The sequence below is a fragment of the Falco naumanni genome, chromosome 21 (assembly GCF_017639655.2).
Source record: "Falco naumanni isolate bFalNau1 chromosome 21, bFalNau1.pat, whole genome shotgun sequence".
In the NCBI taxonomy this organism is placed as follows: domain Eukaryota; kingdom Metazoa; phylum Chordata; class Aves; order Falconiformes; family Falconidae; genus Falco; species Falco naumanni.
This window is the reverse complement of record NC_054074.1, coordinates 167,343-194,317: the sequence shown is the minus strand read 5'-3', so window position 1 is coordinate 194,317 and position 26,975 is coordinate 167,343. Positions and strand designations below refer to the sequence as shown.

The following is a 26,975-nucleotide window of genomic DNA, read 5'->3' as shown; positions in this document are numbered from 1 at the left end:
CCCTTTAAGGTTAGGCTGCGCATGCATTTTCATTGTGCAGTTTTGGTCAGGGCGTTAGCCTGAATCTTGACCAGGAGGGTCACGGACCAATTCGTTTGTCTTGCCACAAACAATCCTTATCATTTTGGAAAAGATGGGAGCAGGAGACGACACAGTCTGTACGGTTTTGCTGTTCAGCCTTTGTCCCATCGTGACTACAGTAACCATCAGTATGTGCTTTTGTGAGTGTTTTTGGTCACGCCGGTACAGAAGAGTGCGATCTCTTCCTCGCAATCCGCCCCGAGAAGTGGAACCCATGGGATACCAAAGCAGAGTGCGAGAGACTGTTCTATAAACAAAAGAAAACTGTTGACCTCCAGCAGTTACCATGTGACTTGTTATTTGTTTCTGTTCATTTTCGTTACCTCGTGAAGAAAAATACCAAGGACCAGAGACAGACTATCGTGGAGGGAACAGATGGAGTTACCACCCCGACATTATTCAGGACCGTGCTGGACTCACGAGTGAAGAAGCCTGTTTTCCACCTCACATGAGACTTTGCTGGACTGTTATTCTGTTATTCAACTTCTAGTTCATGTTTGTTAAGAAATTGTTATTTGTTGTTTACTGGTTGTCAAATGATTCATTGAATTTACTTTACATCTAACACACGGTTTTCAAAATAAATCAAAAGGGTTGGGTAATACATATAATAATAACCTACAAAAACAAAACCTAAAAACAACACTTATAACTATACATTCCACTTAAGTAATAAATGAACTATAAATACTATAGTTTCTTTAAGCATTTTATACATATATATATATATATATACATATATGCGTCACTACCATGGCTAGACTACAGGGATTTCGCATGCGCGGTCTTTCCAGATTGTTCCAGTACATTCTGTGGGGTTTAAAATTGCGCATGCGCATGTTCAAAGGCATACACGATAAAAGATGGCTGCTGAGTGTCCAGATGAAGTCTTGGACCCATTTCCCGAGCTTACCACTCCGGTAAGTTTGTTAATGGTAACATTTATGGCACTATGGCCAAATGACAGGTCCTTGCTTTCAATGCAATGTTTTCTCACCATCAGACCGCCACGTCACCTGCCAGGGAGGAAGGGTCTGGAGTGCGCATTTCCCCCTCTGAACATCCCGTAAGGTGAGTGTTTTTTAAACGTCTAACCTGTATGGTTCATTATAAAGGGGAATCAAACCCCCCCCCCCTTTTTTTTTTTCCTCGTTGTTTAGGCAGAGGGTGCGTTTTTCTGCTGTCACACGTCAAGAACTTATGGCGGAGGTGGAAAAGTATAAAAGATGTTACCACATCCCCGTCTGTGCGTTCCTGATGGTTGTTTTCTCTGCTATTCTACTTGTATTCTTCATCAGCCTACATTGTTGTATGAATTGTTAATAGTTAATTATTCCCAGATTCCTGTTTGCTGTTAAATTGTTATTGTGTTAACTATATAATCTGTATTGTCGACTGTACATTTCGGCGTACTACTAGAATTTGTTTAATGCCATTGGGTGAAATCATAATAGCAAATTGCATGTTAGTTACAACGTGTTGAATTAATCTTATAAAACATGGAACAGCACATGGCAAAAACAATAAGGTGGCTAAACCACATAACAAAATAGGATTCGTTTTACCCAGGGGCTCCCGAGAAGCCAGGAAAACAAGTCAATATTCGTGTCTTTCCGAGTTCGGACGGAACATGGGCTAACTTCCCTGTCTCTGATGTGATTTGTTTAACTCCCTCACCATTGCCATCAATTTTCAAATAACAATTGGAAACATTTAATTTACCACAAACACTTCCTTCTTCGGCTAGCAGGTAATCGAGAATCATTAGAATAGTTTGGCTCCTGATCTGTACTTACAGTTTGGATTTTACCATCTGGTATTAAGGATAATTCCTCCTTTCCTACCTCCTCTGCTGCTGCAGAGTGTCATCTGCACATCCCATAACAAGTCACCGTCATGGTAAAACACACAGATTTACATTAGTAGAACTGCTACAGAGTGTATTTTATTTCAGTTTTTCTGCCAATATTCCCCATAGCCTTGCTGAGCAAGGGATATTGTTTTACCTGAACTAGGCAGACCTTCCCCTTATCATTTTTACTGTAACAGGTAAAGCATTTTTTCCTTACCTGGAATTTATTTCCAGATATGCCTGGTTAAAGATTTCTTTTCCACTTAAAGATTTTGGTGAATTTGGCATTCTTACTTGTTTTCTTAGTTTGTACTTTAAAGGTTTCAGGATGTTTTCCTGGTGGCCAGCAGCTCCCACAACTGTAACAAATTCTTTTCACTGAAGTTTAACACCAAATAAGTTGGTTTTGTATTCACCAACTTTTCTACATCACGATTACCTTAGTAAAAATCAACTCGAACCTTTATCCAGTCCTATTCACAACTGACTTTCAAACATCTAAATTTCCCCATCAGAGATTCACCTTTACTCTCCTCAGACCCGCTGCCTGCCCTAGAGGGGCCGTTACCGGTCCTGTTGTGCTGCAAATGCTGCAGCAATCGGGGTGACATTGTCAGGTCCTTCTGCTCAATCGTCAGCAACAGCAACCCCCTCCTCCCCACCAGCAGAAGGGTTCGGGGCAGGAGATGCTCTTCCTGCTCTGCAGGTTACACAAGCCTGCCTCTGCAGCAGCACTTCTGTTTTAACTCTTTCTTACCCTGAATGCACATCTGCTCCTTGTTGCTTTAAGTCTGTGTTATTACATATCAGCCTTCGCAGGCAAACAGCAAACACCCTGCCATGCATCCAGCGTGACTCAGCCGCACCTTCGAGGGGATACGGGGCTTTGTACAAACTCACCCCAATACTTTAACACTTTCACAGGGTTTTTTGACTCTCCACCCCCCCCGGCTTCAGATCTTACATACATTAGCACAAGTTTTTTATCTTACAACGTGTTTCATTCTGGTTGCTCCATAGAAGGAACCACAACCTCCCCTCTGATCCTTTTCCATTGCTAATATTAAGGGATCTTGTGGAGCTAGGTTAATACCACACTCTTTTGCCACTCTGGGTGATTCCTCAGAGTGAAAAACATACCAGCATACATTACTTCATCCCATTTTTCCTCTCGCCTTAAAAATAACATTAATTTTAGCAAAACATTATAATTCAGTGTGCCGTTTAAGGGCCATTTTCTCTGTCCCCTAACTTAGACAGGGGCCACCACTGATTGCAGTACTTAGCCAAAGTTCTCTTATTCACGCTTCCCCCAGCTGCCCCCCCCATTTCCTTCCAGTGACCTTTCTTACTATTATCTCAATCGCTATCCCAGCCACAGAGACTCTAATTTCACTTACAGCTCTCTCTCTTATCCCAAGGCGTCCAAACCTTACAGTCAGGGCATTCAATTTCTTGTCGCCACCATACATATAATAATTCTTTACACCATATACACTTTAAAACATACAGAGGTTCACATTCACCCCTCGGATGTTCAAGACAATAACCACATACCAACATTTGTAATATACTGAATACAGAAATGTTCTCACATTTCCAGCATAAATGAGTATAACAATTATTAATAACCTTGTAATTATTAATTAAAAGGCCACTTTTCTCCACATTCCAGCTTATAAAGCGGCCACCATTGATTACAATATTTTATCAATGTTTTCCTATTCACATTTCCACCAGCGGATCCTCCAATATCCTTCCAATGACTCAAAACACACCCTAGCGGATTTTTCTTTAAAATCCCACCACTCTGCTTTCCTCCCATTTTTCCCAGCTTACACTCACAGAACACACTTATCACTTACAGAATTACTACTTACAAAATGCAACACACAGGTATCTTTCTACAGCAACACCAAGAGCTCACTATTATTATCAAAAATATAGCCAAAATCACAGTAACAATTATCAAAGTCAAATTCCACATTCCATAAATCCGGTAACCAAAATAAGCAACACTGCAGCAAATAAGCTTGAAACAATGAATATTCCATTAACGCCTATACATATTCATTACCTGAACCCGCCTACCCTCGCTTCGTATGCTAATTAGCTTATCAGTCTTTCACGCTTGCGCAGATTCTTCCAAAAATTGTGGGCCGGGGTCTTTAGAATGTGGGCCGTGGTCTATGGGAGGAAGGCTGTAGGTCTTCCTCATGGTGTACTTTTCACCTTTTGCTCATTTGCAGTGTTCTTATCAGTCTAAGGTAATTTATGCCCTTGCTGGCCATCTGCTTTTCTTGCTTAATTATTTCTTTCACCCTTATCTGTCCTCTCCTGCTGAAGTGTTCCGCTAAAGTTTTTCCCATGATTTTGCCACAAACTGAGTTTTGAGGAGCGCTTGCCCTAAAGGGTTGTCTGGATTTACCCCAGAGTACAGCTGAAGGGCTTTCCTCAGTCGTTCCAGCCACTCAGTGGGGCTCTCATCTTTCTTTTGCATTTCATTAAATGCTTTATTGATATTCTGGCCACGGGGTACTGCTTCTCTAATCCCCTGAATTACTATAGTTCTCAGGTCCTGCATATGAGTTCTATGCGCCGGATCCTGATTATCCCAATTAGGTCTTTGGAGTGGCCATTTAATATCTGCTTGGGGTCCCTGGGTTTCCTCGGTAGTAAATAATTGACAAAGGATAGATTGCATCTTATCCCAAGTATAAAGATTTGGTCCCAGAAATTGATCTAATCTTTCTGCCACTCCGAGTGGGTCCTCAATTAAGTTTCCCATCTCGGTCCTTTTAAAATCTCATAGGTCAGCCGAATTTAGAGGCACAGAAATATATCCGATCACAGGTTGAGGTCCCCCCATGGGCTTTTCTCTTAGGGGGTATATTTGAGCTGCCCCTTTTTGACTTCTAGTTACGCGTTTAGGAAGAGGGGGAGACCCTTGTTCCGACTCTGGTGGGGGAGTGGGCGCTCTGGGGACCTCTGCAGGAGCAGGAGGAGGAATGTAAGGAGGGGGGGTTAGAAGGGTTTCGTCTAACTCTCCCTTCTTTTTCTTTTGTTTAGTTTTTTTATTTCATTCAGCGGGTAAAGTCTAGCTCCCGGTTTTTTAGCCACACCTCCGCATATTGACTCTCCTCCGGGTTAAGGGTTTTTTTTTATTATTAACCCAGAGGTTTAATTGCTGTCTTACCCAATCTTCTTCTGACCCATAGACTGGCCAAAAGACATTTTTAGAAATCTTCTTCCCTCCCCATATCTTAGTACAATATTCTATCACTTTCTGCTTATCTTTCCCTAGGGTTCCAGGGAAATATCTCCAATTGTCCAAGATATATGCCAGAGGGGTATTCTTAGGTACAGTGGGTACCCTTCCCATGGGAGTCGAAGGCTTGCTGCCCTTCGCCCCCATCTTCTGGAACATCCACAAACATACACTCACTCGCTCCCCTTGTTCCTGGCCCAGTCCCTCGCGGGAGATGGGAGACGCAGTACTTAAGAGTCCGCACTCGCTTGGTTCAGTATATCGAACCTCTCACTCGTTATATTCCAGGAAACCCAATCCCGCCCGAACGGCAAACCCGCGAACAACTTCGCAATATACTTACGCGTCCTGCGTCTTCGTCCGGACTCCCGTGCACAGAATTTTTATGGGATTTTACCGGTTTCTCCTTTGCTCATTATTCTAGAATTTAGGTTCGTCGGTAAGGTTGGAGTAAGCTGTTGGTCGCGGGGCCGCGAAATGTCGCGGGGCGCCTCCCCGGAGGACCAAAGCCCACTGTTCCTTATCCGAGTCACGGCACCAGAAATTGTTATAAATTGAGACCGCAACGGATCATAATCCAATTAAAATTGTATTAATTATAGCAAGTAGAATATGAGCAAAGACAGCGCTGGACGGCAGGGGAGTCTGCGCTCCACCAACTGCCGCCCTGAGCAGTTCAAACAGTCCCTTTTCATACATCTTTACCCGTGTTCATGAAGTAGTGGAGGTATTGACCCTTCACTCATATATCCTTATGTGGGGTTGTCTGTCTTGTTTCTGTCGGTTCCTGGACATCTGGCGGTTATCTTATCTTTCACAAGCAGTGTCTGGTAGCTGTTTGCATAAGCGTTTTCATATATTTTGTTGCCTAAACTTTACATTGAGCTTAACATAAATCTTAATAAACAATACCCTAGTCCATAGTTTCTCACACCCACGGTGGCCACTGCCTCCCAGCAGTGCCTGCCAGGTGGCCAGGGACACTGGCCCTGAGGGATGGAGGCCAGACTTCCCAGCCCAGGGATGGATTTCACGCTCTGAACACTCCGAGGTTGCTTTTAAAGAGGACACTTCCTCAGCAGAGAACTGGGATTATTTATTGTTTGTTTTCCTCCACAGCAGCCTCCTGCGGGGACAGGCACAGCCATCCCTTGGGGTGCGTGGGGATGCCACCTCCTCAGCCTGACAGAGATGAAGTGTTGTAGGTTGCTTTCTTCAGGGTGTCCAGGAAGAACTGCTCCTTCTCTAAGAAATCATGGTCCTAAGAGAGGGATAGATGGCACGGATATCAGAGTGCCACAGAAATGGGGTCACAGGCCAGGGTGCTGCTCACGAGTGATGGGAGTATCCCAAACCCTCCTCCGTGCGGCGAGCAGCGGGCAGGTACCCATCTGTGGTAGCCCCCGGGGTGTATGGGCTCCCCACAGAGCCCATAACCTCACACCGAGTGAGGCCCACAGAGGAAGGCTCAAAGAGCATCCCTGCCTGGGGAAGGACCCAGCAGGGAAGGAGGGGGCTGAGGATGGGGACATCATGAAGCCAGAGCCCAGCAGAGCTGGCTTCTGCCACCCAGGGATGGGGCAACGCCATCAAGCCAAGGATGTTATCAACCAGCCTGAAACAAGCCGTGAGGACGCACCAACCCTTGCTGCTGGTATCACTCTTCTAGGTGCCCACGGCTTCTGCGAGCCCACCCAGCCCAGCAACGATCTCACACCCACCCTGTGGCCGTCAGGCTCAACCCAGGCTTCACCCAGCCCTGCTCCCACCCAGCTGGTCTGAAGCCCTTTCCAGCCCTGGTTTCCCACCACCTCACCTGCTGGGCCCTGTGCTTCAGCAGCAACAACGTGGCGTAGAGCTCGGTGGGGCCAGCCCCAGTGTCCCTGCTACCCCCTGGGCTATGCCAAGGGAGCGCGCTGGTGGGAAGTGGAAAACCTGGAACAAGAGCCCAACCGTGTGGTACCGCTGCCGTTAGAGGAACAGCAGACGGACAAGTGTCCCTTTTTTTGCTGCCTGCATGTCCCTGCAGCAGGGTCCTCCCCAACCTCCCACTGCAAACGGCCTTTAATCCACCTGCCTCTCCCTTCCTGCCCCCTCTGCCCCCTCCTGGCACTGCCCTGGCTCAGAGGTCTCTGCTGAGCTCCTTCAGAGGACGTGAGGAGGCCAACTCACATCTGAGTGTGTGATGAGCCCCCAGGAACATCCCAAGCCTCCTGAGAAGTGGAATACAAGTGCAACTGGCCCCCGGCATGTCCCGTCCCCCCCCTCCCCCAGCAGCGTGCAGGAAGCCTTACACGGTGTGCTGGAGAGGCCTCTCCTAGGGGCACTGAGGCCCTGCTTTGTGTTCAGCAGCATCGCAGAGTTGGTGGGCAGTTCCTCACGGATCTGTTCGAGCTGTCTCCTCTGGCGAGCCATGCTCAGCCGCTCCTGCCCCATCCCCGGGAGAAAGAGAGAGAAACTGTTGGCAAAGGTTCAGGCCCTTGGCACAGCGGCCCCAGGCCAAGAAGGAAAGGCAAGGGAGTATTTGCCTCGTGAAGACGCTGTTCCTGCTGCTTCAGCTGCTCCAGCTGCTGCTCCATGACCTGCAGCCTCCTCTGGTGCTCGGACTCTATCCTGCACGCCTCTTGCAGGGCTTGCTCCCCTTCCTTGTACTTCTGGGATGAGAGCTGCAAGGCAGAGCAGCTGAGGAGGCTGGGGACAGGGACCCTCGCTGCCCTGGGGCAGGGCTCCTTTGTGCACCCCCTGTTCCCCTCCCAGGACAGCGCTGGGATTCAGCACTCAAGGAGGGATGTGAAACCCCAGCTGTGAATTGCAGCGCAGATGCTTCACTTACCTTGGTCGTGCTTTTAATCTGCTCCTCCTGCTGCTGGATGCGCAGTGTGGCCCTGTCCACCTTCTCCTTCTCCAGCCTCAGCTCCTGCCAGGACTTGTCCAGCAGCTCCCTGTCCCTCACCAGCTGCTCCTCCCTGGTTTTCAGCTCATGGCTCCAGATCTTCAGCTCTGCCTGCTCCTAGGATGGGCATGGGGAAAATCAATGCACTACCTGCCCTATCCTGGACACTATCTCATGTCCCCCCAAGTGATGGGAGAGATCTGCCCCTGTTTTCCTTCTTGTGTTTGCCAGTTTGGGGTGCAGAGCAACACCACCAGGTACCCAACCAATGCTCTCATCCACCCACCCTTGGGCACCAGGGTTGGCAGAGCTGGGATTGTACAGGCACACACACACACACACACTCCTTCCCCAGAAAGGACGGAGCCCCTCACCCATGCTACACACTCTAAAACATGCTCAAGGCTTGGCAGTTTGTCAGCAGTGGAAACACCCAGCCTGAATGGTTATTTTCCACCCTGGTAGCCCTCAGAAATGCAGCCCTGCCACAGTCTGTGCCACATATCTCCTCTGGACAGCTCCAGGGGGGAGAACTGGCTCCAAACATGTCCCCATGGCATGGGGAGGTTCTGTTTAACCCACCATGGGGGTTTCCTCTCACCAGACTTACAATGGAGGCGGCTGTGCCTGGTCTGGCTGCCCAAACTCCTCACAGGCAAAGGGGAGAGACAGAGGTGACTGATGCTTCAGTCAACATCTAAAACAGGCTGGTGGAGGCTGCTCCTGGAACAGCCCGATTCTCACCACCGCAGTGATGTCTCTTAAAACTTGTTTTAAACACCTGAAGGCAGGGCTGAACATCTCCCCGGTGGGCAGGACCCATCCGTGAGCTGCCAGGTGGTGCTGGAGGCCATGGAGAGGGGCTCTACTGTGGTACCTCGGCCAGGCTCATGATGGTGCCCTCTCTCTGTGAGTCCATCTTCAGGGCTCGGTCCATGTTGCGCTCCATCTGCTCCTTCCTCAGCTGCTGCTGGGTGTGAAATTCAGCCCACTCGGCTGCCAGCTTCCGTTGCTCCTGCGAGCACTTCTGCATCACGGACTTCTGCTCTTCCAGCAGAGCACTCTGGGGAGCGTTGCCAGAGAGGGAGAGAAGAAGCACTAAGTCCCATTCGCCACAGGATTTTTCTCCTTTAACCCATCTCTGCCCCGCAACATCTAGGGGCTGGTTCAAGCCCACGGTGCCTGGTGTGAACCCTGTCACCGTGAGCTCTGGTCCCGTGTTCCTCAAGAACCAGCACGTGCCATGCGCACACACCGCGGCCTCCTGCATCCGTGAGCCAGAGGGCTGGCCTGACTGCGATTCCCCCTGTGTGAGGCTGAGGAGGCAGAGAGCTGCAGAAGGATGCTGCAGCCCAGCACCCAGCTCTTGCCTCCACCACACAATGCAGTGCAGCCCTGGAGATGTCTGCCCCACCTCACCTTCGCCCTCTCCAGCTCTGCTCGCTCCATGGACAGCTGCTGGGTCATGACTCGCCGCTGCTCCTCCAGTGAGTGCTGCAGTGATTCCACTTTGGATTGCTCTGCCGTTGCCCTCCATCGCTCCTGCGTTCAGACACAGAGGTGACAGATGCTATTCACAACCTCCAGGCCAGGAACCTCCAGTTGGTGAGACACATACCCCATACCCAGACAGGAGGGCCGACCCGGGCAGAGGACACAGTGTGGGCTCACCTGCTCCAGCAGCCGAGTCTGCTCACTCAGCCTGGCCTCCATTTTAGCGATCACCTCCTGGAGTCGGCTCCGCTCCTCCTCCATGTCCCTCTGCTGCTGCGACAGCCTGTCCTGGAGCACTTGGGGAGAGGCACGAGCAGCATGAGGCGGGAAGTTCTTCCCTTCTATCCACACCATGTTCACAGAAAAACTGTGTGTGTTTGTGCTCATCACCCCTGGCACATCCCCAGGACACTGCTTTGTAAAGGGAAGACCCCGAGATGTCCAGTGACCAAGGCAGGCAAGGCTTTGCCAGCCTCAGCTCCCAGCCTCTGGCTGACTCAGAGCAACTTCTCCTTGTTTTCTGGGTACCCCCAGCTCCGGTGGAGACCCCGCAGCCGTGCCGGCACAGAGGAACAGCAGACATACCCTTGAGCTGCTCGTCCCGCTGCCGTACCCCCATGGCCAGCTCCTGGGAGGTGGTGTGGTGTGTGGCCTCCACCTTTCGCGAGAGGTCATGCAAGTTGCTGGAGAACTTCTCCATCCGCTCGATGATGCCATTCAGAGACCTGCAGAGAGAAGCGAGGGGAGGGTCACCCCTGTGGGACACGCTTCATCTCACCGCAACGGAGAGGGGGATATTTGGTGGCCCAAAGGCCGGGCAGCCCTGCCCTGAACCTCTCTGGGTCACAGCAGAGCAGTAGGAAGATGCAGCTCCTGCTTCCGGGGGGCACTGACGGGTATTACACAGCTCAGCATCCCCGCAGGCAGTGGGTGGGAGAGGGGATGGCCCCTGTTGCCACGGTCCAAGCCTGGTTCGTGTAGGACAGGGAATGCTGTGGCCAGGGACCAATGTGGGAACACAACTGTCAGTACCTGGTGTACGATGTGGCGCTGGTCACTGCATCGATCTCCTGGTCTTTCAGCCGCTTCAGCCGCTGGAGCTGCTCTTCGTGGTCTTTGCGCATCTCCTGGACAGACACCCTGCGGGACACGGGGAAGGAGCCTGCCACAGGCTGGCACAAACCAGTGCTCCCCATGATGGGCACTGTGGGAGAGGCTTGGTTGTGGGGCTGAGAATCAGGTGCCAGGAGCTGAGCTGGCATGGGGGTCTGTCCTGGGGCATTCCACCGACAGGCATCCACATTTGGGATGGGCCCAATTTTGGGGTTATGAGCTCCTCTACCAAAAACTGATTTGTCATTGACCCAAACTATGTGGACATCAGTGACTCACTGAACTCACTGACCTGAATAAAAGAGATTTGGGGGAAGATAAAACATTGGGTTCAGCATCTTTCAAAATACAATGCATTCACTCTGAAACCACGTCTCCAGTCAGATCTCCCTGTGTCCACCTACAAAGCAAATCCCCGTTCCAAAAGGCACCAAGCTGCCCACAACCCAGTGCTTCTGGAGTCTGGTTTCTCCTTTCACCATGTCCCCAAACCACTCCCTGGTTCCTTCGCTGAGACTGTGGGTACCAGCCACACGTGTGTGCCACTCGTGCCACTCTCACCTCTGCAGCTCTTGCAGACGCTCCATCTCCAGCTTGTTCTGCTGCTCCAGCGTGGCCAGGCGCTGCTGGTGCTGCGCCAGCAGCTCTGCCCGTGCCCGCTCCGCATCCTGGCTCTGCAGCAGGAGCTGAGCCATCAGCTGCTCCTTCTCCAGCCGCAGCCTCTCCTCCCGCTGCCCGTAGGTGTCCTCCACCACCTTCACCTGGTTCCTGCCCCGAGAGGTCACAGCCAGGAAGAAGTGTTGCTTCCACAGCAATACCCAGCACTCCCCCCCCCCCCCCCCGCAGAGCGCACACAGGGGTTTGCGAGCAGATCAGTGTTGCTGTGTGCATGGCGAAACACGCAGACCTGAGCCTTGAACCCTCCTGCTACTGCCCACTGTGCTGCCTGGTTGGGGGTGCGCTGGCAATGGGACCAGCCCCTCCTCCTTGTCACCCAGGGGACAGTGGTGGTGAGAGTGGACTCCCATGTTGGCTCACCTGTGGGGCTGCTCTCTGCCCCCACCACGTCCACATCGACATGGCTCTGCGCCCACCTGCCCCAGGGGCGGATTTGGGAAGCATCCCAGCACTCCCACCCCAGGAGAGACAGAGCTGTAGGCGAGGAGGGAAGCACAGGTGAGAGGCTGGTACCTGTGGGTGCTCTCAAGGAGATTCAGTTCCTCCTGGTGCCGCTGCTGGAGATTTTCCAGCAACAGTTTGTGCTGTGTCCGCTCCAGCTCCAGCATTCGGACCTGCCAGGCACCCGGAGAGAAAGTCCTTGTGCTGCCCTGGGGACAGAACTCCCACAGCAGCACTTGGTGGCCATAGGCGTCTCTGGACAGGGAGGTTTCACCTCTCTCCCCTGTCACCCTGATGCTATTGGGACAGGATATGGCTCCTTCTCCTCCCTCTGGGTCACCCGTGGTCCCCCATTCAGCAGGCAATGGGGCTCACCTGGCTCTCCAGCTCTGCCACACGGGCCTGGGCGCTCAGCAGCGCTGCCTGGCAGCCTGATGCATCCTCATGGAGCTGGGCTGCGGGAGCCCCCTGCCTCGTCTCATGCTGCAAGCCCGGGGCTGAGAACTCTGCCTACAAGGATGGAGAGAGAAGATCGAGGCCCTTCAGGATCAGTGGCTTTGTGGTGCGGCCATCAGCCTCCAAAAGAAGGCACCTGCCTTACCTGCAGCTGCGGGGCAGCCTGGACATGTGCCCTGGGTGCAGGAACCTGCGGAGACACAGGGATGCTCTCAGGGAGGTAAAGCCCTGGGGAGAACATCTCCTCCTAGCCTGGAAACGGCGATCCATCTCCAGCCTACTGCAGGACCACCCCCACCCCCCGCCCAATTTCCGTGCTGGCGTGGGTCCCTTCTCCCCAGGTGACACTCGGCAGCCCCCACCCCCAGACACAAGCATGCTGCGCTCTTCCTTCTCTGGGGGCAGAATCAAGGCTGAGACCACAAGCCCTCTGGGAGACAACATGTGTCCCACCACCAGGGCAGGGCGAGGAGCCCAGCTGGATGAGAAGGAGAGGCTTCAAAGACCAAGCAAGAGCTGCCTTCTCTGTGAAAGGCTTCAATTCTCCTTCAGTTGTCTAGAAATAATCTCAGAGCATCTTCAACACTATACTGGGGAAAATCAACTGAAGAAAAAGTCCTTTATCACCTGGAGCCTCTGCTGTCTAGTTAATATAATATGTATATATGCCTGGGGAACGGTGTAAATGCTGCTCAGGCCACGCAGGGCTATAAACACACATGATTTACAAAGCATCCATAGCACCCATGCTTTGGCCTGATAAACGCAACTTGTGGCACCTCGGGGAGCTCCAAACTCTTTGCCTCCATGGACACGGCTTCCCAGAGATGCAAAGTGGGGCACATCCTACCTCAGGCCGAGGGAGCACGGACAGAGCGGGATGGCGGCGAGTCGGCAGCGGAGGGCTCGCGATCGCTGCCCTGATCCTGCACCGCTCGGGGCACGGACCCAGCACACCTACCTGAGTGAGCGGGGCAGGGCCTGGCGCCTCCTGCTTTCCTGGGAATGAGCCTGTAGAGGCTGAACATTGGACAAGTCCATGATTTGAATATAGCAATGGGAACCATCCCCTCCCAGCAGGATGAGGGCCTGGGTCTCCTGGGCACAGCGATGAGGGTCGCGCTCCGCTCTGGGAGCTGGCAATGGGGGCAGAGGGTCAGACAGGCTTGTCCGTGTCTGCATCCCCACTCCACACACAACGGTGGGACTCTGCTCTGCAGAGTAAATCAAGGGACAAAGCACAGCTCCTCCTCCATCTCCATCACCTAGGGAGGAGACTGGGTCCCCTAAGCCACTTTCAGCGGCCTCTGAACCGGCGCACAGCCACAGCCCAGAGCAGAAGGGGGTCTTTCCAGCACATAGCACTGGTGGGACAAGTGTGGGGGCAGCAAAGGGAAGACAGATGGGGCAGCGTGAACTTATGCACACCCATTGCTCCGGCAAAGCGAGTCCCTCACAGCCTTCCGAAAGCCCAAAGGCAGCACTGCGGAGCTCAGTGTGCCCCAGCACACCAGCTGACATGGGGATGGTGGGATCCTGCAGCTCAGCAACCTGCTCCGACAATGGCTGGTCAAAGCCTGGGCAGCATTCATGTGGCCAAGGGAAGTGCTGTGGTTCCTGCCTTTCTTTGGGGGGTTGGTTTTGGGTTTTTTTCAGGGCAGGGAGACCCTTCTCCGCATACCAAACTGTACAAATCTCTGCTGCCCGAACCGTACAACCACAGGAAACGCACCCAAGGCACCGGCATTTCTGGAGGGATGCCCCTTCGCAGGATCCGATGGGTGAACCGAGGCTTGTTTCGTGGTGCTGAGCCAGGGGACCGGCTGCCTGCGTGGGCACAGAGACACAAGTGACGCACAGCAGTGTCACAGCGCAGGGAGAGGCACGCAGACATTATCCCGCTTGGCATTTTTGCAAGTTTAAAGCTTGGCTGTCGCACTGCGATCGAACAGGCAAGGGCCCGACGATCCTTCAGCGCTGCCTTCCTTCCCGGTTACACAGGTCCCAGACCAAAGTGGTCACGGCTGGCTACCAGCCCTCCCCGCTCCCCCACCTACACATGCAGCCGCTTCCCACAGGAATTCTCCCTTGTGGAGGTGTCTGAAAGGTGAAGGAGGCCTCACCTGGAGCCATCTGCACTCGCTGCCTGGTCCTGCGGGACAGCTGCCTGCTGCGGTGCTCCTGTGGGGCTGGCTGGCTGGCTGCAAGCAAAAAACACCCCATGGGGGAGAGCCCAGGAGGCAAGGAAAGACAAGATCCTTTCCCTCAACACCAGTTCCTGCCTTGCAGGTGAAAACCTATCCCACTCAGCTGCGGCAGGATTCAACCTGTTGGCTTCAGAGGGAGCAAAGACACCTCAGAACCTCCATCTCTGGAGGAACACCAGTTCCTCCTTGCTGCATCCACCCCCTTCCCCTGGGCAACATGCCCCTGCCCACGACACACGCGGCTGCTTCTCTGCAATTCACTTCTGAGTCCCATCCCCATGGCACAAGCCTGAACCTGTCTGTGCCAACTCAGCTGGAGGAGGTGGTTTTCCTGGAACTAGGAGGAACGAAGGGGAAAGAAGGCAGGAATGAGGAGCATGCGTGGAGCTCGTGGGGGTATGCTGATCCAGGACAATCCCACAGGACCTGGGGCAGCACGTGCAATCTCAGCCATGACTAGAAGGAGAGCCCAGAGCTGCGATGGCCCTGCAGGCTGCACCAGTGGGAGAAACCTCTGCGTTATTAACCCAACCCGAGGCAAGAGAGCACTTAAAATGGATTTCTTAAATCCGAGCAGAGGATTTCTGAGACGTCCTGTTGGAGCAGCTGCATGATGGGAGCCCTGTGGCCACCAGCTGTGCTTTTACCTGACAGGAGCGTGGGGATCCAGCCCTCCTTCTGGGGACTCCAAGGGCTTGGCACTTTGCTCCTGAGCCTTCGCCTGTGCTTGGGCTTTCTTGCGAGACAAGGCAGCGCTCAGCCAGTTGTCTTCCTCCAGCGGGTCAGGTTTAGCCAGCGCTGCCTCTGCAGCCGGGAGCTGGCTGGTGGGGCCGGGCTGCTGGGCTGTGCCAGGGCTGGGGTAGCTCACTGCAGGATTGGCTTTTGCTGCAGATGTTGGCTTCGCATCCATAAAATCCTCATCTTTCAAGCCCAGCCAGTCACCTCGAGTCCGGCTGCTCCGCACAGGGCTGTGCCTGGCTGAAGGAGGAGATTTGGAGCGGGGTTCTGGTTTTGGTTCGCTGCTGTTCTCGGCTGGAAACCTGCTGCAAGGAGAAGCAGTCACATACGTGCCTGTGAGAGGACCCCGGGGACCCTGCCCGGGGACCCTGCCCGGGGACCCTGCCCGGGGACCCTGCCCGGGGACCCTGCCCGCTCTGCCGCGGGGGCAGCGTGGCTGCTGGCTGGAGCTCCACACGCAGAGCACAATACCTCACAGGCTGCCTCCTCGCCGGCTGGCCCTTGGGCATGGAGGCCACCGTCGGCTGGTACGCTCCAAAGACAAAATCCTCCTTGTCCCAGCCGTCTTCCTTCTCTGTTCAGACAAGCAGCTTTGAGTCAGCGCCTAGAGGAGCGGCTGTTTGCAAAGACACCAGCCCTCCTCCTCCTCCCCTGCAATTCCCACTGCGATTGCTGCCTCTGGGAAGACACAGCTGGAAACATCTTCCCTGGAAACCTGCGAGCAACGTGTCTCCTCCACGGGGCTGGGAAAAGTTGCTTTGCTGAGAATCAGTCCATGTCCAAAGGCAACTGAGTTACAGCTGATGTGCAAATGCCCCCAGGCTGCCTCGAAGGCAGGGTACAACACTTTTGCATCAGTCACCTTTGCCCCAGAGCTGACTGGGAGCCCATTAGCCACCCTGCTGACCACTACAGAAAGGGTATTTCCCCTTCAAGGACATTAGAAATCAATCTCGCCCTCCCAAGCCAACGCCATCACCTCTGCAGACCTTCCCAGCATCCCTGGCCACGCTCACCTGGCTGCTTTTGGTACTTCTTATCCAGTTTGAACTCTCTGCGCTCTCCTGTGCCTGGCTGTTCCAGGATTTTGGCCACGGAATTTCGTCCCAGCAACTCATCCAGCTTGGAGCGGGCTGGCCGGAGCACCTCTCTGTTGGTGACACAGTGGCAGATAGGTTTCCCTGGGAGGCAGGGCTGTTTCTTGTCACACAGCCTTGCCAGGGTGCTCTGGCTCTTCTCTGTGAAACGAGGCTGCTCTTGCCCCTTTCTGGGACCCACAGGCAGAAGCTCCAGCATCCCCCCCACACAGCATGCTGGCACCATCCCAACGCACAAGCCATCCCCTGCTTTACTCTCACTGCCTCTTCATTGCCCTTACTTTTCTGCCTTCTTTCCCTGCTTCTCAGCTCCTTTTGAGCCACTGCCAAGTCCCAGCGCATGCATCAGGTCGTCATCAGTATCTTCAAAAGTGAGCTCAGCCCTCCTCTGGACCGGGGCCACGGTGTGCAGGGGCGTCTGGGGTGGAGGTGGCTCTGTGGATGGGATCACACATGGTAAAGGTTTGATCAGGGCTTTTTTTTTTTTTTTTTTTTTTTTTTTAAACAGGAGATCAAAGCATCCCTGCCTGCTCTTATCTCTCAGGACCATTTAAAAAGTAATTTTTAAGATCAGCGAACAGATCTCACAGCAAGTAACACAGCGGCAATGCACTACTGCCTGGTCTGCAGCCATGCATCCACTGCTGGGACACTGCTGGGTGCCACTGACACTGGGGTTTCCAGCTCTGGATAACGCCAGGAGCTTCTTTAGCTTTGAAAGTTTCCAGTCAGATAATTCCTGTCCCCTTTTGCCTAAAGTCCCTCTCTACCAACACACCTTAGACCTTGCCCTAACCCACCAGCTGCTACTTGCATCCAGAGTAGATTTATCAGGGTGAAAGGTGATTTTAGGGGACCCTCAGACCCATTAGCATCCCTGCTGCAGGAACAAGAGGGACAAGTGCCTGTAACACAGCCACAGCTGGATCCCACCCAGAGGTGCCCCAGTTGTGGTGTGGCACGGACTGGTGCTGCTCTCAGACACCCAAATCCTGACCCAGAAAATTTGTTCTCAGTTGGCAATGCGTGCAGAACGGGCTGGATGAGGTCAAAGGTAAGATCAGAGCCTCCATTCCTGGAAAGGAAAGCTCAGCTCCGTAATCTGCGGCGCACTGCAAGTATCAAGCACTTGGTGAGCTGTGGCACAATTAACCCTGTTACCAAGCTGCTCTATAAATTACGTTACTGGCTAATAAGAGGTAGGACTAGGTGGCTTTCAATGTAATCATTTTGGATCTCACACAGACTAATCCACGCTGCTGATTTATGTAATACAAAGAGGATGCACTGAGCAACCCCACTTACCTTTCTCTTTGCTCTGTTCTGGTTTTTCCTCAGAGCTGCTTTTAGCGCCTGTTGGAGCTGGTTTCTTGGGAGCATCCTGCTCCTCATCAGACAAAAGTCCTGCCAAAGGATCATCTAAATCTGGGAATTACCCAGCAGGTACAGGAAAAGAGAATAACAAAACAAACAAACAAACGCAACGTTATTTAGAAGAAGAGCTCTGCACTACGCCAGCCACTGTTCCCCACAACGTGCACGTGGGGACAGCAGAGTGTATCTGCCCAAAGCCATGAGCGCGGGTCCTGCAGGGACCTGGGATACCCTTGAGTCTCCCTGAACTTCAAACACTCAAAGACTTAGATTTCCGTTCAGTTTTTCCACGTTTTCATCCTCCCGGAAGAAAATAACTCAAAAATTTGGGTGCTTTAATGCCTGAACACAGCTTAGGCAAAGAAAAAGGGGAGAAAGGCCACCTAAATCACCTAAAGCCCATTAAGGTTTTTGTTTTGTTTTTTTTTTTAACAGATTTTAACAGATCCTGATCTTTGTTAAAGCACAGGCTTTGAGAACCAGATTTCAGCTGTGCCAGGAAACCACTCCCCTGTTCAGAAGCTGGACAGAATCCCCCCTGACACAGGGGCTCCCAAGTGTTACAATCATTAAAAACCAAAGCACATATAAAAATGCAAATGCCCCCAGGAATCACCCCCCAGCCCTGTCCTGGGGAGGGCCTCGAATGCAGAGGTTTTTTTCCCTTTGGTCACCTCTGAAGGATTACATTTGCACTAGCATCATAGGGGTGAAGGACTCCGTATCTTATTAACCAGTCAAGCCTCCAGCTAACCGAGGAGGCAAAGAGCACGGGCAGAGCCCCCAGTGCCCCCCCGCAGCCGCGTGAAGTGAGATCCCACCTTCAAAGTTAAATTTCTTGTTGTGTCGGGGAGCGGCAGGGGATGAGAGCGCCTTCTTTTCCATCGCAGGCACTTTCTCTCCTAGAAAGAGAGGCCACGGCTCTCAGAGACAAGGTACTGCAGAAATGCCCCGGTCCCACCCTAGCTAAGGGTCGCTTTTTGGGTGGCAGCCCCCTAAAAGCACCCGCTGTGATGGACAGACCCCCCCACAGCCCTGCCAGGTGCACATCTCTCCGGAGGGGTCTCCTTGCAAGCAGAGGAGAAAAGGGCCAGGGGAAGATCAGGGCACTTTAGGGGCTGGCAGATCTGAAATGCAGCTCCTCTGGCTCTCCTTGCCCCCAGAGCAGGGGGCTCCCCACCAGAAACACTTTGCACCGCCCCAGGGAACAGCCGAGTGGTGTTTGGTGGGAGGTGGCAGCGGCTGCTGGTGTGAGTGACGTCCAGGGATCTCCTAAGGGATAACACATGGCCAGAATAACACTCCTGCAAAAAGCAACCAGGAAAAGCATTTTAGGGAACAAATCCACTTTTTGCTCCGTATCCCAGATAAGGATAGGAAAATATCCCTGCTCGTTTACAATCAGGGTGTGAAAAGAATAGCAGAATCTCCTTTTTACCTTCCTCAGGAGCTACCAGCTTCCCTGTGTTTTTTACTCCTCCTCCCAAGAAGTCACATTTCCCAGGACCTTTCACAGTTGTCCTTCCCTGGCCCAGAACTGGGTTTTCGGGATTCCCAGGAGATCAGCTTCCATGTCGTCCATATCCTGGAAAGCAAGAGGACAAGGATGGGGAGCAGGGTGAGAGCTGCTTCTCCCTTCGGAGGCTGGTGCTGGAGGCCATGGCAGCGCGCTGGGGCGGAGATGGAGGGGATGGATGGAGATGGAGGGGATGGATGGAGATGGAGGGGATGGATGGAGATGGAGGGGATGGATGGAGATGGAGGGGATGGATGGAGATGGAGGGGATGGATGGAGATGGAGGGGATGGATGGAGATGGAGGGGATGGATGGAGATGGAGGGGATGGATGGAGATGGAGGGGATGGATGGAGATGGAGGGGATGGATGGAGATGGAGGGGATGGATGGAGATGGAGGGGATGGATGGAGATGGAGGGGATGGATGGAGATGGAGGGGATGGATGGAGATGGAGGGGATGGATGGAGATGGAGGGGATGGATGGAGATGGAGGGGATGGATGGAGATGGAGGGGATTTAAGGACTTGCCTTCAGGGTCTGCAGCACAGCTTGTGGGTCTGTGTCGGAGACACTGGATCCCTGCATGCCAGGGAGGGGAGACATCAGAGGGGAAGAGATTTTTGGAAACTCCTCACCCCTTACCCCATATCCCTTGATATCCGTTTTATGAGATAGAAGAATACATGCCCAACTCCTCCTGGTGTCCTCCTCTCTGGAAACCCCCTGTGCCCCAATTCCTTTGCTGAGATCCTGCTGCCTCTAGGAGAAGCATCAGGAAAACCCAAGGCCGTTGCTCTGGGTGAAGGTCCTTCCTACAACACTTTACCCAAAGTGCACGCAGGAAGGCTGGGCTGCAGCAGCACGTGCCCCCCAGCTTTGCTCCATCTCACCCAAGGCACCAGGAAGCCCTTCTTCCACCACCACCCCCGCCCTGTCCTGTCTTCCCCACCCCACTGGGATGCTGGAGAGGGGTTACCTCTTCAGCCAGACATCACAGCTCATCGCTGGCACGCCACTGCTGACCTGGCCGGGGTGATACCGCCGCAACCTTGGCCCGGCTCAGCCCCAGCCCTCGGGACTCCCAGGCTCTTTCCTGAACCTTGGACTCACCTCTGCAGAATTTATGTCCTTCGCAGGGAGTCTGTCGAAGAAATCATCTTCTAAAATGGACCTATGACACAAGCCCGGGGGTTAGCAGCACCACACGTGAGCTCGGCCAGTGTGTCCAGGGACAGCCAAGCCAGGCCAGGCAGCGGGAGGCAGAGGAGACCACACAGGGCTGCCACACCAGCCGCATCGTACAACGCAGAAAATGAGGCTAAAATAGCACTGGGATAAAGGACGGCAGTGCTGGGACTGCTCTATTTAAGCAACTGTTACAAAGCAGATTTACAGAAGATGTACAGGGCTGGGAGACACCCAACTCTTGCTGGAAAGCTTCGGGCTCTGGGCTCCCAGTTCCCAAAGGCATCGCAGAAGATAACTCGCCTTCCCAGGCAATCACTGTTGGGGCAGGGAGGGAGGTGGAAAAGCCAAGGATGGGGCAGATCAGAAGGATTTGGCGAGGACAAAGAGATCTTCAAGTGAGATCTCTCACAGGAGAGGCTGTGTCCGAAAGGCACTCACTTCTTTCTGGCCTGCAAGCCAGTGTCCTGGGCTCTCCTACTGCTGCCCACAGCCGGCTGGGAAGCTTCGGCAGATTTAACAGAGGTTTCATCTGGAAACAAGACAGGGAGAGATGAGGATGATGGACACGGGCATATTCCTGACCTAGGCACTCCAAAGGGGGATCTGCTGTCTACCCCGGGGCCACAGAGGCTTTTAATCAGAGGTGAACTTCACTTTGCCTCCCCAAAAGCTGATGTCCAGCCTATTCAATGGCCTCTGACTCCGAGAAGCCCTGCTCCCTGCTCCATCCCCTCCTCACAGCTGGAGCCCCCTTGCAGATCAATGGCTGTTGCACCAGCACCTCCTGCTCCCAGGAGGGGAGTAAGAATAGAAGGACGCTGCCCTTTCAGCTGAGAAGAAGGTTCGTTTTACCATCATAGCCCAGGAGGTCACCAAGCACATCATCGATGGAGCCTGAAATGAGACAAATTAAGCTGTTGAGGCAGGTGAGCTCACCAAGCAGGCATAGGAAAGCTCCCAGTTTCAGTATGGCTTGCTCTTTGGAAATCTGCTAGAATAAAGTTTTGGTCTTAAGCATCATCAGCGTCAGGCCTTCCTTGTCAGTCTAGAGAGAACTGCCAGGACCTGATCAGTATTTTGTGGATAAAAAATTTAGCTTCACTTAGCCAGAAATGGGGTATCTTTATCAAATGAACCAGCTGCTTTGTATTCAGTTAGTCACTGGCCACAAGCAGCACTTAACCTGTGAGCTCTCACCCCGCAGGATCTCGAGTCCCTGGGCAACCCCAAAAGCACTGCTTCAGTATCAGGGGCTGCAAGAGGCCTCCAAACAGTATCCCTCCAAACAGGGATAAGGTGATGGGAAGAACTGAAACAAATGCTTATATTCTCCCCTGAATTTGGGAAAGCCCACAAGAAAGGAATGTGGGACCTCAATAAACAAATCCGCTTGATGTGAGCGGCAGGTGAAAATCTCTGGTTCAGGAACGACATGATGATGCACTCAACCATCTGCAGCTTTCAGACAAGGATCATGAAACATTTCAGTAGCCAGGACTGCCACCTGAGAGTGTCCCCTCCCCCCCGCCCCAGGCATTCCCAGCAGATCGAAGCACCTACGGACAGCAAAAGGAAAGCCTGCAGCATATGTACGTACCTCTTAAACTTTTCTTGGGTTTTGTAGCCTGGGGAGAAAGAAAAATTCCCTCATTAGAAAATGAAGCAAGTCTGTCCTGGACTTTCTCAAAACACACTAAAGCCAGAGGCAGGTTTCTCCAGAGCATCCCATAAACAGCAGCGAGGCCCTCCTCCTGCCCGTGCTGTTTGGGACATGACACGTGAAATGCAGAACTACAAAGGTATTTCCAACTTCAGAGACACGGGTGAGCACAGCCCCTCCCGACTGCCAGCTGGGCAGGACCCTCCAGCCCTTGGGATCACTCCTGCCTCCAGGCAGAGCTGCCAGAGCATCAGATCCGGAGTTCCCAGCCCCGCCTCAGCCCCGCACCGCAGGGCCACGCTCACCATCCGCGTCCGGTTACGGATTCTTCTTCCACGTTGCAGGGGGACCCGGCACCACTGGTCACATCCACACCAACCTCCTGCCTGAAGGGAGAGGAGGGTTCCCCGATGTGCCACCACGGCCGGAGGCACCTCTCCCACAGAGATGTCCCTCTCCGGCTCGGGGGGCTGCAGCCTGCCAGGCTGGCTCCGCGCCGCGCCCACCCCCCGAGCCCCTCTCAACAAGGCTCCATTTGAGTCTGAAAAACACCCCCCCCCCCCGCTCCCCAAACCGGCTTCGTGCTCCTGCAGCCCGGGGGGGACATCACACCCCCCCCAGGGAACCAGGGAGGGTGAAGGTTCCGGCCGCCCCCGACCCCAGCACAGCCCGGGGGGTCCCGCTTAGCCCAGAGCCTGCGGAGCAGCCAGGGGCAGAGGGAGGGAAACCCCCCCCCCCCCCCCCCCCTTGGGTCCGGGGCACCCGCGGGGACCTGGGACAAGCAAAGCGCTGCTGGAGGCGAGGGGTGCGCGGCCCGGAGGCGCGGAGCCCCCCACTTACCGCTCAACCGCCCCCCGGCTCCGCCTCTGCGCATCCCGTTGCCATGGCGCCCGCTGCCCCCTGACCCCGGCGCCCCGCGCCAGCGCCCGCCAGACCCCGAGCCCGCAGCCCCCCAGGGCCGAGCCCGCAGCCCCCCGAACCCGCAGCCCCCTCACCCCCAGCCCCCCGCCCCCGCAGCCCCCCAGCCCGCACCGGCAGCACGCCGGACACCCGCCCCCGGAAGGCCGCGGCTCACCCGGCACGGCCCGGCCCGGCCCGGCCCGGCCCCCCCCGCGGGACGATGGGATGTGTAGTCCCCGCCGGGCCCCCGGAGCTGGGGGTGCCCCCAGCGCTGCACCCCCCCGCACGAGGGGCTGAGAGCGGCTGCGGTGCCCCCGGCCACCCCCAGCACGTGCCCTGGCACAAAGCGGGGCTTTAACGCCCTGGCCTGGTGTTTAATTGTTGTTAATTGGCGCCAACAAGGAGCAACGCCAGCCCTCCTTTCGAGACCCCCGGGCACCAGCGGGAGCACAAGGAGCCAGCCCCAGGCCGGGCACCGGGGGGTTACAGCCCCCAGCCCCGCCATGGGGCACCCAGCGCCCAGCCCCCTGTGGAGCACAGCAGGCTGGGCGCAGGAGACCCCGGCAGCCCCCCCGTTGTTATAAATTGAGACCACAACGGATCATCATCCAATTAATATTGTATTAATTATAGCAAGTAGAATATGAGCAAAGACAGCGCTGGACGGCAGGGGAGTCTGCGCTCCACCAACTGCCGCCCTGAGCAGTTCAAACAGTCCCTTTTCATACATCTTTACCCGTGTTCATGAAGTAGTGGAGGTATTGACCCTTCACTCATATATCCTTATGTGGGGTTGTCTGTCTTGTTTCTGTCGGTTCCTGGACATCTGGCGGTTATCTTATCTTTCACAAGCAGTGTCTGGTAGCTGTTTGCATAAGCGTTTTCATATATTTTGTTGCCTAAACTTTACATTGAGCTTAACATAAATCTTAATAAACAATACCCTAGTCCATAGTTTCTCATAATCCCCCCTTTTTCTTTTTATCCTATTGAGCTTAACATAAATCTTAATAAACAATACCCTAGTCCATACTTTCTCACAATCCCCCCTTTTTCTTTTTATCCTATTGTTTATTAGACGCTACTTTCATTCTCGGCACTGCAAGTAAACCTTTTTCCACAATCCCAACATTTATCATAACACTCACAAGGTAATACGTCACAATTACAATAGGCATAGTTGGGTAATACATATAATAACAACATACAAAACCAAAACTTAAAAATAAAACTTTTTCTTAACACATTCCCTTTTTTTTTTTTTTTTTAACATGCGTCACTATCATGGCTAGACTATAGGGATTTCGCATGCGCGGTCTTTCCAGATTTTTCCAACACGTTCTGTGGGGCTTTAAAATCGCGCATGCGCATGTTCAAAGGTATACACGGACCATTCGCGTGATCAACAATGGCTACTGCGTGCCCAGATGAAGTCCCAAACCCATTTCCCGAGCTTACCACTCCGGTAAGTCTGTTAATGGTAACATTTATGGCACTATGGCCAAATGACAGGTCCCTGTTTTCAATGTAAGGTTTTCTTACCACCAGACCACCACATCACCTGCCAGAGAAGAAGGGTCTAGAGTGGACATTTCGCCCTCTGAACATTCTGTAAGGTGAGTGTTCTCAAAATGTTTAACCTATATGGTTCATTAGAAAGAAGATCAAAATTTTATATATATTTTTTTTTTTTTTTTCCTGTTGCTGTTTAGGCAGAGGGTGCGTTTTTCTGTTGTCTCACGTCAAGAACTTATGGCGGAGGTGAAAAAGTATAAAAGGCGTTTCCATATCCTCGTCTTTGCATTCCTGGCGCTTGTTTTTGTTGCTATTCTATTTTTTTTTTTTACTCAGCTTACATTGTTATCTGAATTGTTAAGAGTCAATTGTTTCCAAATTCTTGTTGGCTATTAAAATGTTATTTTGTGTGTACATTTTGTCATACTACTGGCATTTGTTTAACGCCATCGGGTGAAACCATAATAGCAAATTGCATGTTAGTTATAACGTGTTGAATTAATCTTATAAAACGTGGAACAGCACATGGCAAAAACAATAAGGTGGCTAATCCACATAACAAATAAAATAGGATTCGTTTTACCCAGGGGCTCCCGAGAAGCCAGGAAAACAAGTCAATATTCGTGTCTTTCCGAGTTCGGACGGAACATGGGCTAACTTCCCTGTCTCTGATGTGATTTGTTTAACTCCCTCACCATTGCCATCAATTTTCAAATAACAATTGGAAACATTTAATTTACCACAAACACTTCCTTCTTCGGCTAGCAGGTAATCGAGAATCATTAGAATAGTTTGGCTCCTGATCTGTACTTACAGTTTGGATTTTACCATCTGGTGTTAAGGATAATTCCTCCTTTCCTACCTCCTCTGCTGCTGCAGAGTGTCATCTGCACATCCCATAACAAGTCACCGTCATGGTAAAACACACAGATTTACATTAGTAGAACTGCTACAGAGTGTATTTTATTTCAGTTTTTCTGCCAATATTCCCCATAGCCTTGCTGAGCAAGGGATATTGTTTTACCTGAACTAGGCAGACCTTCCCCTTATCATTTTTACTGTAACAGGTAAAGCATTTTTTCCTTACCTGGAATTTATTTCCAGATATGCCTGGTTAAAGATTTCTTTTCCACTTAAAGATTTTGGTGAATTTGGCACTCTTACTTGTTTTCTTAGTTTGTACTTTAAAGGTTTCAGGATGTTTTCCTGGTGGCCAGCAGCTCCCACAACTGTAACAAATTCTTTTCACTGAAGTTTAACACCAAATAAGTTGGTTTTGTATTCACCAACTTTTCTACATCACGATTACCTTAGTAAAAATCAACTCGAACCTTTATCCAGTCCTATTCACAACTGACTTTCAAACATCTAAATTTCCCCATCAGAGATTCACCTTTACTCTCCTCAGACCCGCTGCCTGCCCTAGAGGGGCCGTTACCGGTCCTGTTGTGCTGCAAATGCTGCAGCAATCGGGGTGACATTGTCAGGTCCTTCTGCTCAATTGTCAGCAACAGCAACCCCCTCCTCCCCACCAGCAGAAGGGTTCGGGGCAGGAGATGCTCTTCCTGCTCTGCAGGTTACACAAGCCTGCCTCTGCAGCAGCACTTCTGTTTTAACTCTTTCTTACCCTGAATGCACATCTGCTACTTGTTGCTTTAAGTCTGTGTTATTACATATCAGCCTTCGCAGGCAAACAGCAAACACCCTGCCATGCATCCAGCGTGACTCAGCCGCACCTTCGAGGGGATACGGGGCTTTGTACAAACTCACCCCAATACTTTAACACTTTCACAGGGTCTAGATAGCAGCGGGAGGGGAGTGAGGGAGGTGGTAAGAGCTGGGGGGGAGGAGGGCGGTGGAGGTGTATACGGAGGGGGAGAGGTAGGGATCTCATCCTCACTTCTATTCTTCTTCTTTTTCCCCCTTGTTTTCTTTTAACGGGAACACGAGGGCCCTAGTTTCAGACCCTACCCATAAGGAAGCATACTCACTTTCCTCCAGGCAAAAGGGGTCTTTTGAATTCACATACATATTGATGTGAATAAGCTGTAAATAATATGGTCAAGTTTGTATTCATAAACAATATTCATTTTAATGCATAAACAAGCTTGTAATTGTATAGCGACAAAGGGGTTAAAATGTCTGAAAGATCATATAGACTGTTCTGACAAGGAAGTTGCAAATCTCTGCAAGGAGAGCTGTCCTCCTTATCTGCAAAGCAAGCTGTCCTACCAAGGAGATAATGGGACAGCTGGATGTCCCTGAGTAAAACTACAAGGGGTATTGTAAAAACCCTGGGAAAGATTTCTACAAGTCTGCCAACTCATCACTTTTGAAACACAGCAAAGCATATGCTTCAAAGTGATGTAGTGTGAATGAACTTTAGAATAGAATTAAAGAATAAACATTATGTTTGTTAGCCACTGTAACAATTGTAGATATCATGTACCGCCACATGTTACTCATCTACCTGTGGTGTCTGTTCTGTTATCCTTTGTTAGA

The 26,975-nt window shown here is 52.3% G+C and overlaps 1 pseudogene; it reads right to left on the bottom strand.

The window, feature by feature from the left end:
* Positions 1–6,276: 6,276 nt before the first annotated feature.
* LOC121080182 lies at positions 6,277–23,005 on the bottom strand (annotated as a pseudogene).
* Positions 23,006–26,975: the final 3,970 nt, after the last annotated feature.